This window comes from Elephas maximus, chromosome 6 (genome assembly GCF_024166365.1).
Source record: "Elephas maximus indicus isolate mEleMax1 chromosome 6, mEleMax1 primary haplotype, whole genome shotgun sequence".
Classification (NCBI taxonomy): Eukaryota; Metazoa; Chordata; class Mammalia; order Proboscidea; family Elephantidae; genus Elephas; species Elephas maximus.
The window spans coordinates 100,848,289-100,864,693 of NC_064824.1; the positions used below are offsets into that span (position 1 = coordinate 100,848,289).

At 43.7% G+C, this 16,405-nt stretch overlaps 1 long non-coding RNA gene across 1 annotated transcript in view; it reads right to left on the bottom strand.

Annotated features, from left to right (window-relative positions):
- Positions 1 to 16,405, bottom strand: part of LOC126078450 (uncharacterized) — a 38,030-nt gene that overhangs the window by 16,744 nt on the left and 4,881 nt on the right. Inside the window, exon 2 of the long non-coding RNA XR_007518041.1 lies at positions 15,618 to 15,668. This is a non-coding gene — a long non-coding RNA (uncharacterized LOC126078450). The remainder of the gene's footprint in view (positions 1 to 15,617; positions 15,669 to 16,405) is intronic.

The following is a 16,405-nucleotide window of genomic DNA, read 5'->3' on the forward strand; positions in this document are numbered from 1 at the left end:
CCTACACTAGGCCTATCCAAAAACAACTTTTTAGTCTCTTTTAGGGTTCCACTTCTTTGCAAACAGGTGGTCCATCAAACAGCTGGGGGCCTCCCCAGCTCTCAACTCACGTTTGATTCAAGCTCAGAAGGAGCCTTGAGCCTTGTTTAAGCAATCAGATTCCCCAAGGGGTCGGAAAACAAACCACCCTGTGATCAGGAGAGAGCCAGCCGTGAAGCAAGCATTGAATTTTCTCACAACTCAAACCTAATCCTTTCCTCTCTCCTTCTAGGATCAAATGGAAATTGCAAAGGTCACCTGCAATACCTCATTTAAGCTGACCTTTCCAGTTCAAGAGAAACAAGGGTGACAAGATAGGGAACATGACTTTTAGACAAAGGGCTATCCTGCCTGGGGACAGTGTTACCGTAGGGATTACATCATCAGATTTTGGTAGCTTTATTTTAGAGCTAGAGAGGCTAGCTGGCAGGAGAAGGAGAGAGCATCCTCATTAAAGCTGATTTACTGGAGAGTCTCAAACCCTCCTTTCCTCTTTGGTATCACCCAAGTTACTCCTGCCAATTTGCAAAGCTGCACATCATTATTTTAATTGTCTGCAACCTTAGGGTGAGTTTTAATAACCTCGCTGGCCTGGCTACAAGCCGGGCTGTGGACAGTACAGTTAAGAGTTTTCATGGGGATATTTGGTGGCCACCAACTCAAGTGAAAGGAACTAAAGGAAAATAATCATTGATAAGCATCGGAACAATTTTTTTCTTTTTGGTTTCTTTTTTTTCATCTCTCATAACATAGAAACTGACTGTCCTCTGATGTAACAAAGATAAATTGGAATCAGGCTCTGGCAAAGGTTTTTATTTGATCAACAAAACACTGCACAAAGAATAGTTCTGCATTTTCGTGCTTTCCACAGCTCTATTTTGTAGGTTCATCTCTGCTAAAAAATTTTCCCTTTTCTCCAACCCTCCCCACTACTTAGAGGAAAGAGCCCTAAACAAAAGCGCCCTTTGCAAAGAGTGTTAATTACAGCGAAAACTGTGAGAGCAGCAACTCCACGGACTACCTTCTTTTGTCCGGGTCTTGCAAGCTTTCACCTTTGACAGGATGCAGTCTTACCACTTTTCTATCATTTTAGTGGAAAATATTTGAGTTTTCCTTCTCTGACACGTTTCTGCCTTACACAGGTTCCGGCTTTTGCAGGTTTTAGTGTATCAGGCAACTGGAGTATCAGTGTGAAGTCAGCTTTAGAGAAAGAAATACTCAGCCCGAGAAAGGGAAATCAGACTGCGTTGAAATCAGCTTCCCATGTGTCCTTTCTATTGCATTCCATTCCTCCTTATACTCCTCCACGCATCCTCCCTCCCCGGGGAGCCTGCAGGCCTGTATCTCCAATCCTCTCTGAAGCACTCAGCTGGAGAGTTGATGAACCCTGGTCTGGCTGCAGATTCCACCCACAGCCCTGGGTGTGTCCCGCCTGAACTTCGGTTCTTTACTCAAAGACACTTAATGGAATGGAAACTTTAAACATTCTTTGGATGCTCCTGGTATTTGAATCACTGTCTAAATGGGTTTGACATTTTTAAAAGTTTGGAAACTTTTTTTTTAAGAGAGAAAAAGGTGAGGGAAAAGATGGGAACTGTCTTTCAAAAGAGGAGGTAATACTGTGTTATCTTGGAGCAGATTTCCATGTTAAGCCAAATGGTGGTCTCTTGGAGGGCAAGTGCAGTGTAAGTTGCATTTGGACAGCCCCTTCAGGGCCTCTAAACTAGTTCTCTTTGAGTCAGTTCTGACTCAAGGAAACTGCATGAGTGTCAGTAGAACTGTGCTCTATAGGGTTTTCGAAGGCTGATTTTTCGTTAGGCTTTTCTTCCCAGGCACCTCTGGGTGGACTTGAACCTCCAACTTTTTGGTTAGCAGTCAGGTGCATTAACCTTTTGCACCATCCAGTGACTCCTTGGGGACCCTAATGACTGTTAATATTGCTGCCACCCTTCTGTCTCGGCACTTCTTGTAACATCCTTCAACATTGCTCTAAATATGTGTGACTACATGGAGAAAAATGAGGTCCAACTAAAATAGAAATGAAATTATTTTTAGTTTTGCTTCTATGTAAGGATTGGGAAACACAAAAGGAGAGGAGGTGAGCTGGGCTTTCTGCAGAATCTCTTGGATTATAAGGAAGTGTAGCTAAGGGCAGCCCACCAGGAGTGCTTCTAAGTAAAGGGCAAGACCTTTACTGCCCACTGGAATTGCCAGCGAAACTGGCATGGAGCAAGTCAGCTCTAATTTGGGCCTTGTTAATAAATACCTCAGATTTGCTGTCACACACATAACCAGGGGATCAGCATGGCATGACAATGGATACAGGAAATGGGGTGAAGGCAAAGGCAGAATGTGAAAAAAACACAGTTACATGTACACCATAAGGAGAAAAAGACTGAAGAAAGTGTAGAGAGCTAGTTGATGTTGAGATACACTAAAAAATAATAACCTCTTCTTTAAACAAATCAGCACCATATCCCTGCCAAGAAGAGAAGAGACGATGAACCAGCCCAAAATAATCTCTAAGAGCGTCAATCTTTTTGGAGATACGACAATCTAGAAAGTCTTTGATTTCCCAAGTATTCTCCCTTCTGCTCCTTCCTGCGCAGAGTGGTGTTGATTTATTCAGCTGAAGTGAACTGAGATTAATTTAATTTTGAAGATTTCTCAACACTCCTTCAGATAATTGGAGACACTTTAGGTTGTTGTGAAACTGAGCTAGAAGTCCTTGCCCTTCCATCAGGAGCCACTCAGCAGACAAAGAGGTCCCACGAATCTAGACCTAGTGGAAGAGGCTGATCACCTCATGTTATGGATTAAATTGTGTTCTCCCAAATACACGCTGTAAATCCTAACTCCTACGCCTGTGGATATAATCCCATTTGGGAATAGGGTTTCCTTTGTTATGTTAGTGAGGCCACATCAGTGTAGCCTGTGTCTTAAACCTAAACACTTTTTTTTTTATTAATTTTATTGAGCTTCAAGTGAACTTTTACAAATCAAGTCAGACTGTCACATATAAGTTTATATACACCTTACTCTGTTCTCCCACTTGCTCTCCCCCTAATGAGTCAGCCCTTCCAGTCTCTCCTTTCGTGACGATTTTGCCAGCTTCCAACTCTCTCTATCCTCCCACCCCCCTCCAGACAGGAGATGCCAACACAGTCTCAAGTGTCCACCTGATATAATTAGCTCGCTCTTCATCAGCATCTCTCTCCTCCCCACTGTCCAGTCCCTTTCATGTCTGCTGAGTTGTCTTCGGGAATGGTTCCTGTCCTGGGCCAACAGGTTTGGGGACCATGACTGCCGGGATTCCTCTAGTCTCAGTCAGACCATTAAGTATGGTCTTTTTGTGAGAATTTGGGGTCTGCATCCCACTGATCTGCTCCCTCAGGGGTTCTCTGTTGTGCTCCCTGCCAGGGCAGTCATCGGTTGTAGCCGGGCACCATCTAACCTAAACGCTTTTTAAATACAAAAAGGGCAGATTAGGCACAGCAGCAAGCCAGCACAAATGAGGAAAGAGCTGCCACGTGGAGATCACCAAGGAATTCCAAAAACAAGAATGTTAGAGAAGCTGAGAAGGATTTTTTCCCCCAGAGTGGACAGAGAGAGCTTTCCCCTAGAGCTAGTGCCCTGAATTCCGACTTCCAGTCTTCTAAACAGCAAGAAAATAAATTTCTGTTCATTAAAGCCATGAACTTGCGTTATTTCTGTTACTGCAGCATTAGATGACTAAGACACCTGTGGAGGAGGGGAGGGGTAGTCACAAGAAGCCTCCTTTTTTTCAACAGAGGTAAATAACAAGAAAAAGAAGCCATTTTTTAAAATAAATGATTTAATAGCCTCTGAGAGCCACCCTTCCTGGATCCAGCTGTGGGGCTAAGACTGCCGGGCACTGGCCCTGGAAAGGTGAACCTGCCTGAGCCTGGGGCCACTGCGGAATCAGAGACAGCTGGGTGAAGGCCTGGGAACAAGCCATGAAAAAGGTAAGTCAGGCGAGTTGGTAACTTTCCCTAAACAAAGAGCACACACATGCCCGAGTACTTGATTGAGGGCAACTTTTATAAACATTTCCTTCTAAGCTAATTGAGAGGCACAGCCAGCTTTTTCCCATAGAAGAGGAGAGAGATGAATGGAGACAATTACACCCACTGATTTGCTTTGTGAAGTCATAATTTTTCAGTATTTGCCAGAAGTAATAATGTATACATTGAGACCAATATGTTGTCAAACGTGAACACGGAGTTTACAGCTAAACCCTATCAGAAAAAGTCTCTGAAAATTCTTCCGCTCTGAAATAAGTCCTTCCTGACAGCAGCTGGGGATATTTTCATGCTCTTTATCCGCCAGGCGCTCCTTGGAAACTCTATGGGGCAGTTCTATGTCCTGTAGGATCGCTATGAGTCGGAATCGACTGGAGGGCAGTGGGTTTGGTTTTGGGTGTTTTTTTTTTTTTGGCTCAAGTCTTCATCTAAAGCGGAGATGAATCTCTTACTGAGTGTCGGCTTTTTGTGTGTCCAGTGTCATGTGAGGCCCCGGGGGAAACAGATGAACTGGACCCCGTTCCTGCCCTTAAACCGTTCATGGTTAGTGAGGGAGGAGGCACCAAGGAACGTTCCTCACAGCGTAGCTCCTTCTGAACTGGGGCCGTGGTTGCTAGGCAGCTGATCCAGAGCAGTTATTCAAGTCCGGAAGTCAGGTCCTGCTTTTAGCTCTGCCCCTTGACATGTGAGGTAGGGCACTTGTCTCAGAATCCTCTGCCAACAGTGTAATACATATAATTAGAGAATTACTTAACATCTCTCCTATAATGAACTTCAGTTACACATGCTCAGATATATTTTAATGATTCAAATTAAAAGGGAATATAATTCTGTCCCAGGTCTTCTTGAGTAAAATCCCAGCACCCTTTCCCACCAGTCCTACAGGTCATTATTATATTTCTTTGGTGTCCTCCAAGATGCCATTCTCATATTCAGTGTTTGCTGAGAGAATGAGCAAATAACTCCAGAATCAAGGCCAGCTCCTCTTGCTAAAATGTCTCCCACATAGACAATTATATCCTTCACTCTGTCATGGACATCTGTTGATTTTGCCTGCCCAGCATCCGTTCCTCCTTTTCCCAGTAACAGTCCCTCACTTGACTTTGGGGAACTATCCCTCCCTATTGGATACAGTCATGGTGGTTCTTTTTTTTTTTTTAATGTTTTATTGTGTTTTAAGTGAAAGTTTACATAGAAAATTAAGTTCCCAATTTACAATTTTTACACAAATTGTTCCATGACATTGGTTACAGTTTTCACAGTGTGTCAGCATTTTCAATATTTCCATTCTGTTTGTTCTGTTTCCATTGATCTTGCTTCCCTGCCCCTCCTTGCCTTCTCATCTTTGCTTTTGGGTAAATGTTGACCGTTTGGTCTCATATAGTTGATTGTTTAAGGCAGCACATTATTCACAGGTAATACGATTTAATTATAAGCCAATCTATTATTTGGATGAAAGATGATCTCCAGCAGTAGCTTCAGTGCCAAGTTCAAAGGTTATCTTAGGACAATAGTCTCAGGGGTTCCTCTAGTCTCTCTTGGCCCAGTAGGTCTGGCCTTTTTTAGGAATTTGAATTTTGTTCTACATTTTTGTCCCATTCTACCTGGGACATTCTATTGTGTACTTGGTCAGAACGGTCAATAGTGGTAGCTGCCACCATCTAGTCCTTCTGCTCTCAGGTTAGAAGAGGCCTTGGTCCATGTGAGTTAATAATCCTGTGGACTAGTTTCTTCTTTGAGTCATGGTGGTTTTTTGATACATACCATTGGAATTTCAATCCTGAAAGTTCTTGAGAATGGTCAGAGTTCATCAACTGAGTCTACAGTATCCTGAAGAGATTACCCGTTAGTTCCAACTGCCTGGACCCCAGGACCTGCTCTGGCTCCTGTCCTCTTTGAGCCTGGATTTTCTGCTCTCCCTTTAGTTCTCTGACATACATTCATATCCTGACAATTCATATCTTTTTGTGCTTAAACTAGCTAGAGTTGGTTTCTGTTGCTTGCAATTAAAGTGTTCTAATTGCTACACACACCTTTAGGAAAGGTCCATGTTATTAAGCTGGGACACTATAACAGAAATTCTAGAGCTAAAAGAAGTCTTGGAAATCTAGTCTAAACCTTTTGTTTTGTAGACAATATGACCACAGAAGTGGCTTGACCAAGGTCCTAGCATTGGTTGGTAAGAGCCAAGCCTGAGACCCAGGAGACCTGGCTCTGTGTCTAGAAGTCCTCCCACTTTTTCTCTCTGTTCCCTGTCATTGGATCTTCTCTTCTAAGGCTATTGTCTATGGCTACTTTTGTGCTACAATGGCAGAATTGAGTAGTTGGGACAGAGGACATCTGGCTCACAAAGCTAAAATATTTACTATCTGGCGCTTTACAGGAAAAGTTTGCCAACACCTGCCATAGACAATACACAAATGAATGAGTATGGCTGTGTTCCAATAAAACTTCATTTATGGACACTGAAATTTGAACCCCATATAATTTTCAAAAGTCTCAAGATATTCTTCTTTTGATTTTTTTTCCCAACCATTTAAAAACTATTCTTAGCTCATGAACTGTACAGAAACAGGCAGTGGGGCAGATTTAGCTTATAGGCTGTAGTCAACTGATCCCTAGTTTAAGCCAGTTTGAGTTGGGCTTTCTGCTACTCCCAATGAAATAAATGAAATACAACATAATCAATAGAGTAAAGTCATCCACACAATGATTAGTCATCTACTATATGTGCTAGGCATACAATGAGGAATAAGATACAATCCCTTCCCCTAAGGAACTCACAATCTTGGTAGGGATCCATGGCCTTCCACAATAAATGTTGTTGTGGTTGTGTGCTGTTGAGTTGATTCCAATTATGGTAACCCCATGTGACAGAGTAGAACTGCCCCATAGGGTTTTCTAGGCTGTAATCTTTATGGGAACAGATCACCAGGTCTTTCTCCCATGGAGTCACTGGGTGGGTCCCAACCACCAACTGATTGGTTAGCAGCTGAGTGCCTAACTGTTTTGCCACCAGGGCTCCCAATAACAATAGCCACTATTTATTGAGCAATGTGCTAAGCCCCTTGCCCTTAGATGCATTATCTTATTTCATCTTCATTAACAGTGTTATGAGATGATGTATATTATTATTTCTCTTATTTTACAGATGAGGAAAGTGAGGCTCAGAGAGATCAAGTACCTTGTTCAAGGTCACATGGTTAACAAGTGGTAGAGTGAAAACTTAAACCGAGGTTGTCTGACTCTGAAGCCTGGGGACTTTACCACTGTGCAAGGTGAACCCTCCACATCATGGCTTCAGCTCACACTGTGATTCCCACTGTCCATCTCTCCTACCCAGCCCTTCCCACACCTGTCACTCCCTTATCCCAGCCATCCTGTCAACTCTTACCAACTACTACTTCTGAATCCCCACAACACCTGATCTTTAGACTACTCATCTTGAGCTTATGCATGGTTTTGATTGTCATTTAACTTTTTCTGTGTTTCTTCTCTCTCCCCAAGCTATACTAAGGGTATAGAGAGTGGGGACTTCCCTCTGCCTCTTTGGTAATCCTCAGGAACAAGCCCACAGTAAGTTCAAAGTTGAAAAAAACACAGCAAAAGAATGAGATAAAAGGAGACATTCGGCAGCTAAAGAAACAACTGAGAACCAACACTCTGCATAAAGGAGAAAAAAATAAAGGAACAAAAAGGACCAGCCAAAATGAAGCAAACACATCTGGGAAATACTTGAGGTGGTAAAAGTTAAAATAACAAAAAAAGGAAAAGGCAAAGATTATAGCAACTATAAAGAAGATTGTAGAGATAGAGAATAAATGGGTGTCCAAACCTGAAATAGAACCCCATTTATTCCCCCAGAAATAGAATAGAAAAAGCACTGGGGGGCATAATACAGGAAATTTTCTTCAAAATCAACACTTGAATCCACAGATGGAAAGGGCCCACTCTAAACTAGGAAAATTTGATATAGAACCATCTACAAGACTTCAAGAATAAAGAAGGGATTCTTTAAGCAGCCAAGATAGGGTTATCTACTCCCATAAAGATAAAAAAAAAAAAAAAAAAAAAACAGCCCAGAAAACCCTATGGGTCAGTTCTACTTTGTCACATGGGGTTGCTATGAGTCGAAATTGACTCAATGACACATGTGTCAGGCACTATCCTAAGTACATGTATCTATGTATTTAATTCTCTAAAGATTCCTAATGGGTAGTAGATACTATCATCATCCCACTTTACAGGTAAGGGAAGTGAGACATGGGGATGCTTTCCCAAGGTTACACAGATCGTAAGTGGTACAGCTAAGAGTCAAAACCAAAGGTCTGAACACCAGAGTCTCTGCTCTTAACCATCACACTATATTGCTACTCTACAGGTGGGTAGGTTATGGGTCATTTGTTGCTTTCCTTGTACTTTGAATTTTCAATTAATGATTCATGTATCATCCAAAAAAAAAAAGTTGTTACCAAAAAATCAAACAGCCTCTAATTAGAAAACAACATGAATATTCCCAGATATTACAGAGGCTAACAGAGCAGAGCCTAAAAAACTCTGGGCTCTCATGACCAATCTAGACAGACTCCTTGGAGGAGGAGGGAGGGTGTCAGGGGTTAACTCCTCAGTGACTACTGACTACAGCAGGCTTTGGAACAACTGGTGGTCTGAAACTATAATGACAAAGGCAAAGGGCTGAACTGAGGTGCCACAGCATACCTGTGCCATACTGGCTTTGGGCAGATCAACTGGAGGAAACAATCATTCCTGAGGGATCACTTCTGGGAAAGAAGAACATATGCAATAAAAAAGGGGTCCGAGAAGTTCCCATGTCAGCAGTTATGCATCCAGGTTAACACATCTCTGCACAGTTTGCTGGACTGACATGGCTGCATTTTAAATGATATAACTTATTTTTTTTTAGCATGATATATTCTGCTGCCCGAGTGCTATACAATAAGGGTGATAATGGGAGGCAACTCCTGGGAGAGTGGAGGAACAGCTGTTTGTATCACCTGGGAATGGCATCCACATACAAATCCCATCCATTTGACAACGATTCTGAAGTCCCCCTGTCACTGTCATTCACCTGCAAAATTAATGACTAAAGGGGAGCAGGCGAGGAAATGCCTAGCCCCCGAAATGGAGAAAGACTGAGAGAGGGACAGAGCAAGTTAATAAATAAAACAAGAGCCTGAAGGGAAGAGTTGCTTTGTCAGAATATAAATATTTCCCTTCCCCTTTTATCTTTAATGTAGTGTGAGAAGCTTATTAAAGGGAAATGCATCTCTGTCCCTGGAGCCCTCACACAAGCCTTGCAGGGAGCTGCCTGCAGAACGGGCTCGCCTAGCCCCACCCTTATAAACTCTTCCCTGCTGGAAGCGAGCAATAAAGGAGGGCTGGGGGAAGAAAGGGAAGCCATCGTGGCCATTAGGCTCCTTATCTTGATGGGCCTGGTGTCAGGTTATGTTAATCGCTGGGAGATGCTGGGAGACTGAGGATGCCTGTCTGCTCAAAGGCTTGGCCTGAGATTCCAAGGGAAGCTGACATTGCTAGACATACACTCTACTCCACGTGAAAGAACACTGTCCAGATTTACACAAAGGGGAATTTCTCAGCAAGAGTAAGATAGAAAAAGCTAAGGGGGCAGGAGTCGGGGGGGGGGGGGGGTCATGTGAGTTTTCCTCTGAGGAGGCCTCCAGGACTGCACACCTTTCATCTCCCATAAGACAGCCAGCCAGCATGGGCAGTCCTGGCATCCAGCCTTCCTGCAGCCAGAGCCACCACTTGGCACCCTAATCCTGTTCCAACAGTGCAGAGATTTTCGCCCTCCACATCTCATCCCCAAAAGCCCTAAAAAGGGGATGGGACCTTTAAAGGCTGCAAATGAGTTGAGGCTAGCCTTCAGCATACGGAGCCTTACCCAAAGTACCAAAACCAAACCTGTTGCTATCGAGTTGATTCCGACTCATAGTGACCCCATGTGTTACAGAGTAGGACTGCTTTGTAGAGTTTTCCTGGCTGTTGTCTTTATAGAAGCAGATCACCAGGCCTTTCTGCTGCAGTGCCAGTGGGTGAATTTGAACCGCCACCCTTTAGGTTAGTAGTTGAGCACAAATCATTGCACCACCCAGGGACTGCTGCACATGGTAGTTGCCCAGTAAGTTTGAATGGTATAATGGCAGGACTGTGCTGGTCTTGTTTACTGCTGTGTCTGCAGGATCAAGCCCAGGGCCTGGCACACGTAGTTTTGAAAGGATAAATGAATACATGCATTTGGACATGTGTTTGCCATCTTTGCTGCCTCTCCACAGAATCTCCCGTTCTGAGCAGGACTTGGGTCCTGCCAAGCTCTGGAGCTATCACATCTTTGTTGATCTTTTAGAGATGTTCGGCCACGTGGTTACACAAGGATAAATCATCCAACATCAGGGGCTGTCATTTAACCAAAGGCTGGGGTAGGGACAGGGAAGAGATAGTTTTAAATGGCTACCAGAAGGGGCTTCTCCTTCCTTGCTCTTGATTGAGCTCTCCCAGGGGAGCTGGCCCCAGTTGCTTTAAAACTATGCCCACCCCCCAACATCCCCACATATTTTTGTTTCTACAATGTGTACTCAATGGAGAGGTCAGAAACAAAAGTAATCCACGTGTCTGGCTCTCTTGCATGCCCAGAACAGGGTGTTCATTTATTTCCTTGCACTCAGCAAGGGTTTGCTGCCGTTTCAAACCCATTGTTGTTATGTGCTGTTGAGTCGATTCCAACTCACAATGACCCTATAGGGCAGAGTAGCACTGCCCCTTAGGGTTTCCTAGGCTGTAATCTTTACAGGAGCAGATCACCAGGTTTTTGTCTCCCGTGGACCAGCTGGGGGGTTCAAACTGCAGACTTTTCTGTTAGCAGCCCAGTGCTTAACCACTGCGCCACCAGGGCTCCTCTAGACACCACTTAATCATTCTTGTTGCAGAACCTATTTTGTGTCATTGTTGTTCCAACCCCTTCATCCTCCCCCCCCACCACACCCCACCCCACCCCATTTTGATGTCTCCTTGGCTCTCATCCTCTCTAATTTTGTGCATCTGGTTCCCTTTCCCATTGAACCCCATCTAGGTTGGAATACTCAACTACAAATTGAGTCATTGCTATTCCACTGGGCTCATCACTCTCCAGACCAATTACATCTTACAGCAATATCTGTGTTACAGGGAAGTGTGTAATGCAGGGATCGTGAGACCTTCTTAGCTGGTTCCTAGGGGATTCCTTGCCCACCCTTCTAAGCATTGCCCAGGAGCTATTTACAATACCTGACTTATCATTCCGCCTCCTGCATAAGCCCCTTCCAGCTTCCCTTCAGCCTTGGTTGCTTTGGGGGCCTGGAACCTTGAGAGGGCCTATTTCCACTGTTCCCACAGCATACGGGAGGAGGAATGGAGGAGGGGGCTGCACACTATCTGAGGAGTGGTTGTGTGGGAGAGGAATTAAACTTGTACTGTGAAGATCAATGGAAACCTTGGGTAGGCAGATTTCAGTTCAATATAATGAAGGACTTTCTAACAATTAAAACTCTCCGAAAAATGGGATGGGAACCCTTTAAAGATATCCTTCTCTCACTACAGTTCAGGCAGAGGCTAGATCTCTCCAGCCAGGACTGCTGGGTGGCCAGGGGCACATACCTGGTGCTGGGTAGTGTTGCCACGTGGTGAGCACTGAAGCTCTGGAGCCACACTGCCTTGGTTCAAATCCCAGCCCTAATACTTACGAGCTGTATGAACTTGGGCAAGTTATTCAGCCTAAGTCTCCATCTGAGTTGCATTGGTGGGTTCAGTGGTAGAATTCTTGCCTTCCATGCGGAAGACCCTGGTTCTATCCCCAACCAATGTACCTCATGTGCAGCCACCACCCATCTGTCACGGATGGCTTGCATGTTGCGATGATACTGGACAGGTTTCAGTGGAGTGGAGCTTCCAGATTAAGGCAAACCAGGAAGAAAGGCCTGGCAATCTACTCCTGAAAATCAGCCAGTACAAAGCCCTATGAATCACAATAGTCTGATCAGCAACTAATTGTGAGGATGGCTCAAGACCGAGCAGCATTTTATTCTGTTGCACATGAGTTGAGGGCTGACTTTGAAGGTAGTTAACAACTACAGGTCTCCATTTCTACACCTAAGAAGTGCAGATAAAAACACATTAGACTTTCTGGGCAATTGTGAGGAGGTTTTTCTGTTTGTTTGTTTTTATGTTTATCAAAAAAGTCTGGTTTTTGAACAGTGAGATATAGTTCTAAGCCCTGGGGTACTCAAAGCTCTTACTGGTTTATAGAAGTCATAAAATAGAGGCCACCATTTCTCACTAGTTACAACACAAAACAGCATTTTTGTAATTAATTGTTATTTTACATACATATATAAACACAAACGTTAGTGTTTAAGTGCTCACAAATTGAAATGAGGAAAATTATTTTAGACCAACATATTGAATTGCACAGGGTAAACAAGAGTGGGAAACAACAACTCATTTATCCAGCAAATGTTTATTGAGCAGCCACCTAGTACAAAGCCACTTGGGAAATACAAATATGGCTTAGAAACAGATGCTGCCTGTCAGGAGCTTGCCATTTAGCAAATAACTGCTTTTGACCCATCCATTTGCAAAAGTGGGCAGCGTTCCACAGGCTTTGTAAATCCAAAATGCTCTGTAGGGCATTTTGAATTTGTATTCCAAACGAAATGGGCAGGACAATAATATAAGGCAAATTTGAACAGGGTGGAAAATGTACCATTGGGACTTGAACTTTTCCCCGCCTTTTCCATTAAGCAGCAGAAAGGCCAGGAGATCTGCTTCTATGAATATTACAGAAGAAAACCCTACGGAGAGGTTCTGCTCTGTGACACATGGGGTTACCGTGAGTCAGGATCAATTCGACAGCAATGGATTTGGTTTGGTTTTTTGGGTTTCCATTCAAAGTTCTGCTTCTCTAAGGATTGTGATCATGTTGATAAATTTTATGTGAAAACCCTGGTAGCACAGTGGTTAAGAGCTACAGCTGCTAACCAAAAGGTTGGCAGTTCAAATCTACCAGGCGCTCCTTGGAAACTGTGTGGGGCAGTTCTACTCTGTTCTATAGGGTCACTATGAGTGGGTTTGGTTTTTGGTTATTGCCTAGGCATGGAAAGACAATTTTTTCTTTTTCATTTGTATCTAGCACAGTTCTTAGTTCTGAAAGCCCTGTGTCTAAAAAGGACATGAGTGGAAATAAACATGGGATGTCCAAAATGTCTTTTTTCTAGGCTTGTAGACATTCAGGAGTCCCTGGATGCTGCAAACTATTAAGTACTGAGGTGCTTCAGAAGAAACACCTGGTGATCTGCTTGGGAAAGGTCACAGCCTAGAAAACCCTATGGAGCACAGTTCTTCTCTGCAACACATGGCATTACCATAAGCTGGAATCGACTTGATGGCAACTGGTGGGCATACAGATTTGGAAAGAAAAAAAAGGCATTGTGTTCAATAGCTCCTATGGTCATGTCTTCAGCTTATTATCAAAAACCCATTATTAGCTCATTGAAAATATTGAAATGAAAGCATGCCTTTACTCTGGACCTACCATTCCTTCAGTATTTTCATTCTCAACTGAGCAGAGAGAATGCTGACAGCTTTCTGAGAAAGCAGAAACTTTTAACTCCCATCTGCCTAGACCCAATTGCCTCTTTAAACCATTAGAGAACATTAATAACTACTCTTCATTGAGCATTTACAACACGCCAGGTACTAAGTTCATTGTGTTATCTCATTTGATCTTCACAATTCTATGAGGCAGGTCCTATTATTACCACAATATTACAGACAAGGAAACTGAGGCCCAGAGACATTTAGTAACTTGTCCAAAGTCACATTACTTTTAAGCCACTGAACAAAGATTCAACTCCACAAAACATGTACCCTCAACCACTCCTCTCAAACAGCATCTCCAAAAAATGGAAGAGGAGTCCCTACTATAACAAAAATAAAACCTTTCAAAACAGTTAACAGAAAAACTATTTTCTCACTCCTTCCGGCAGAGAAATGTGAGATGGTCACTAGGGGAGGCCCAGCATCCTATATGACCTACAGTGATCCAGCCTGTCATGTGCATCCAGGTCTAGTGACAGCCTCTTGGACAGCTGGCTGGGGGGGCGGGGCATAGAAATGCATCTTCACAGAGGCTCCATGGAAAACACAAGCTCATCCAGTCTGTTTGCTCTCTGGAGACCTTCTCCAGGCCAGACGCTTAAGTGCTTAGATGACTCGTGCTGTTAGGAGTAGGCTGAACTTCTTCCCCTCTTTTCTTCATACAAGTTGTTTTCATCAAAGTGGAAACAGGGTTCAAAGCCCAGTTCTTTTACTTACTACCCACATGACCTCGGACTTCTGTATAACTCAGGTTTTAAAATGGGTCGAATAAATAGTAGCCACCTCAAAGGACCGTTGCAAGGATGAAGATTTAAGGAGATAGTATGGATCAAGGGCTCAGCACGATGCCTGGCATGATAGTTGTTGCATGCCGTAGAGCCAATTCTGACTCCTGGAGACCGTAGAGGACAGAGTAGAAATGCCTCATAGAGTTTCCTAGGCTGTAATCTTTATGGGAGCAGATTGTCAGGTTTTTTTCTCCCAAGGAGCGGCTAGTGGGTTCAAACTGCCAAACTTTAGGTTAGCAGCTGAACGCCTAACCACTGCACCATCAGGGATCCTTGATAAGCACTTGATAAGTGTTAGCTGTTAATAAAAATAGTAATGATACAACTACTATCAGACACTGGAGTCAGCCAGCCAGCCTACCCTTAACTTGTTCAGCTGGAATTTAAGTCAGGATGCCACCAACCCTGGGTGCTAAGACACAGCAAGACCAACATGGTCCTCAGAACTTGAGTTTAAAAAATAACTGATAACCTCTTAGTGTCATGGACTAGCTTTATAAATTTGAGGTTAGCGGAAGAGGAGGAGTAGAATTTCACAGGTAAACCAAAGCCCCTTTTGCTAGAGTGAGAAGTCTGTCGCTTCTTTTGTTTACCTCTCCTCTAAATGTTTCCTCTCCCGCTTCCTAGGCTGTTTTCAAAACCCCTCCTTTTTGGTAGCAGTTCTTTACAAGTCTGCTGGAGGTCACACAAAATGGGCCAACAGCCCATTCTCCAGCTCAAAACAGCCAGCAGGGAATAGCCCCAAGTCCCTCCCCTGCCTCCGGGGTTGGGCTGTACCCTGACAGTCCCTTCCTGACAAGGCACAGCTGTGAGGGTTCAGCTCAGCCAATGGAGGGCAAGCCAGAGAAGCCACACTCACCCAGCTTTTCGGGTATCTCCCGGGCCGGGCTTAAGCCAACCCAAGACCCCCACTGAGCCAATCACTCTGATCTTTCACTTTGGAGCTCAGACTTAAGTTATTTGCTGTTTGAGGTGAGCAGGAAGCAGAGGGAATAAAGTTGGGCAGTTATCTGCAAGGCCCTTGGATAAAGCACAGGCCCAGGAACCCAAAAATGTGGATTCTAGTTCCAGTTCTTACTGTGAGCCCTTGGACAGTTCACTCCACCATCTTGGGCTTCAGTTTTCTCACCTGTAAAATAAAGGGAAAGAATTACTGAGCACTTAAGTTCCTTCTGAAAAATAAATGCCCAAAACACTCTCTAACTCAGCCCCTCCTTTTTTAAAAATCACAGGATAGGCTGACTCCTTGCTCAATGCCAAACTCCCATTGTAACTTTGAGACCAACTCCACGTCATCTCAGAAAACCAAATTCATTTGATAATCAAGAGTATAAGGTCATAGAGACCCTACAGTACAGAGTAGAACTTCCCCATAGGGTTTCCAAAGAGTAGCTGGTGGATTCAAACTGCCAACCTTTTGGTCAGCAGCCATTGCTCTGAACCATTTCGCCACTAGGCCCAATATGCTCTTTAGTGCATTAAAAATAAAAAAGAAAGTTGCTCTGGAGTCGATAGTGACCCCATGTATGTCAGAGTAGAACTGTGCTCTGTAGGACTTTGAATGACTGATTTTTCTGAAGTAGATATCACCAGGCCACTCTTCCAAGGCACCTCTGGGTGGACTCAAACCAGTAAGCAGCCTTTTGGTTAGCAGCCAAGTGTGTTAATTTGCACTACCCATTTTAAAATAAATGAAGTCCATGTGATTTTATTACATTCTTTTTAACTTAACATGTACCTCATCCATTTACTCACTCAACCAATCATTTGTTGAGCACCCTCAACCAATCATTTGTCGAGCACCCGCTATGCTATAGGCCTGGCACTGTACTCCACTGCGATGTAACTGCCCAGCGATTTAAATAA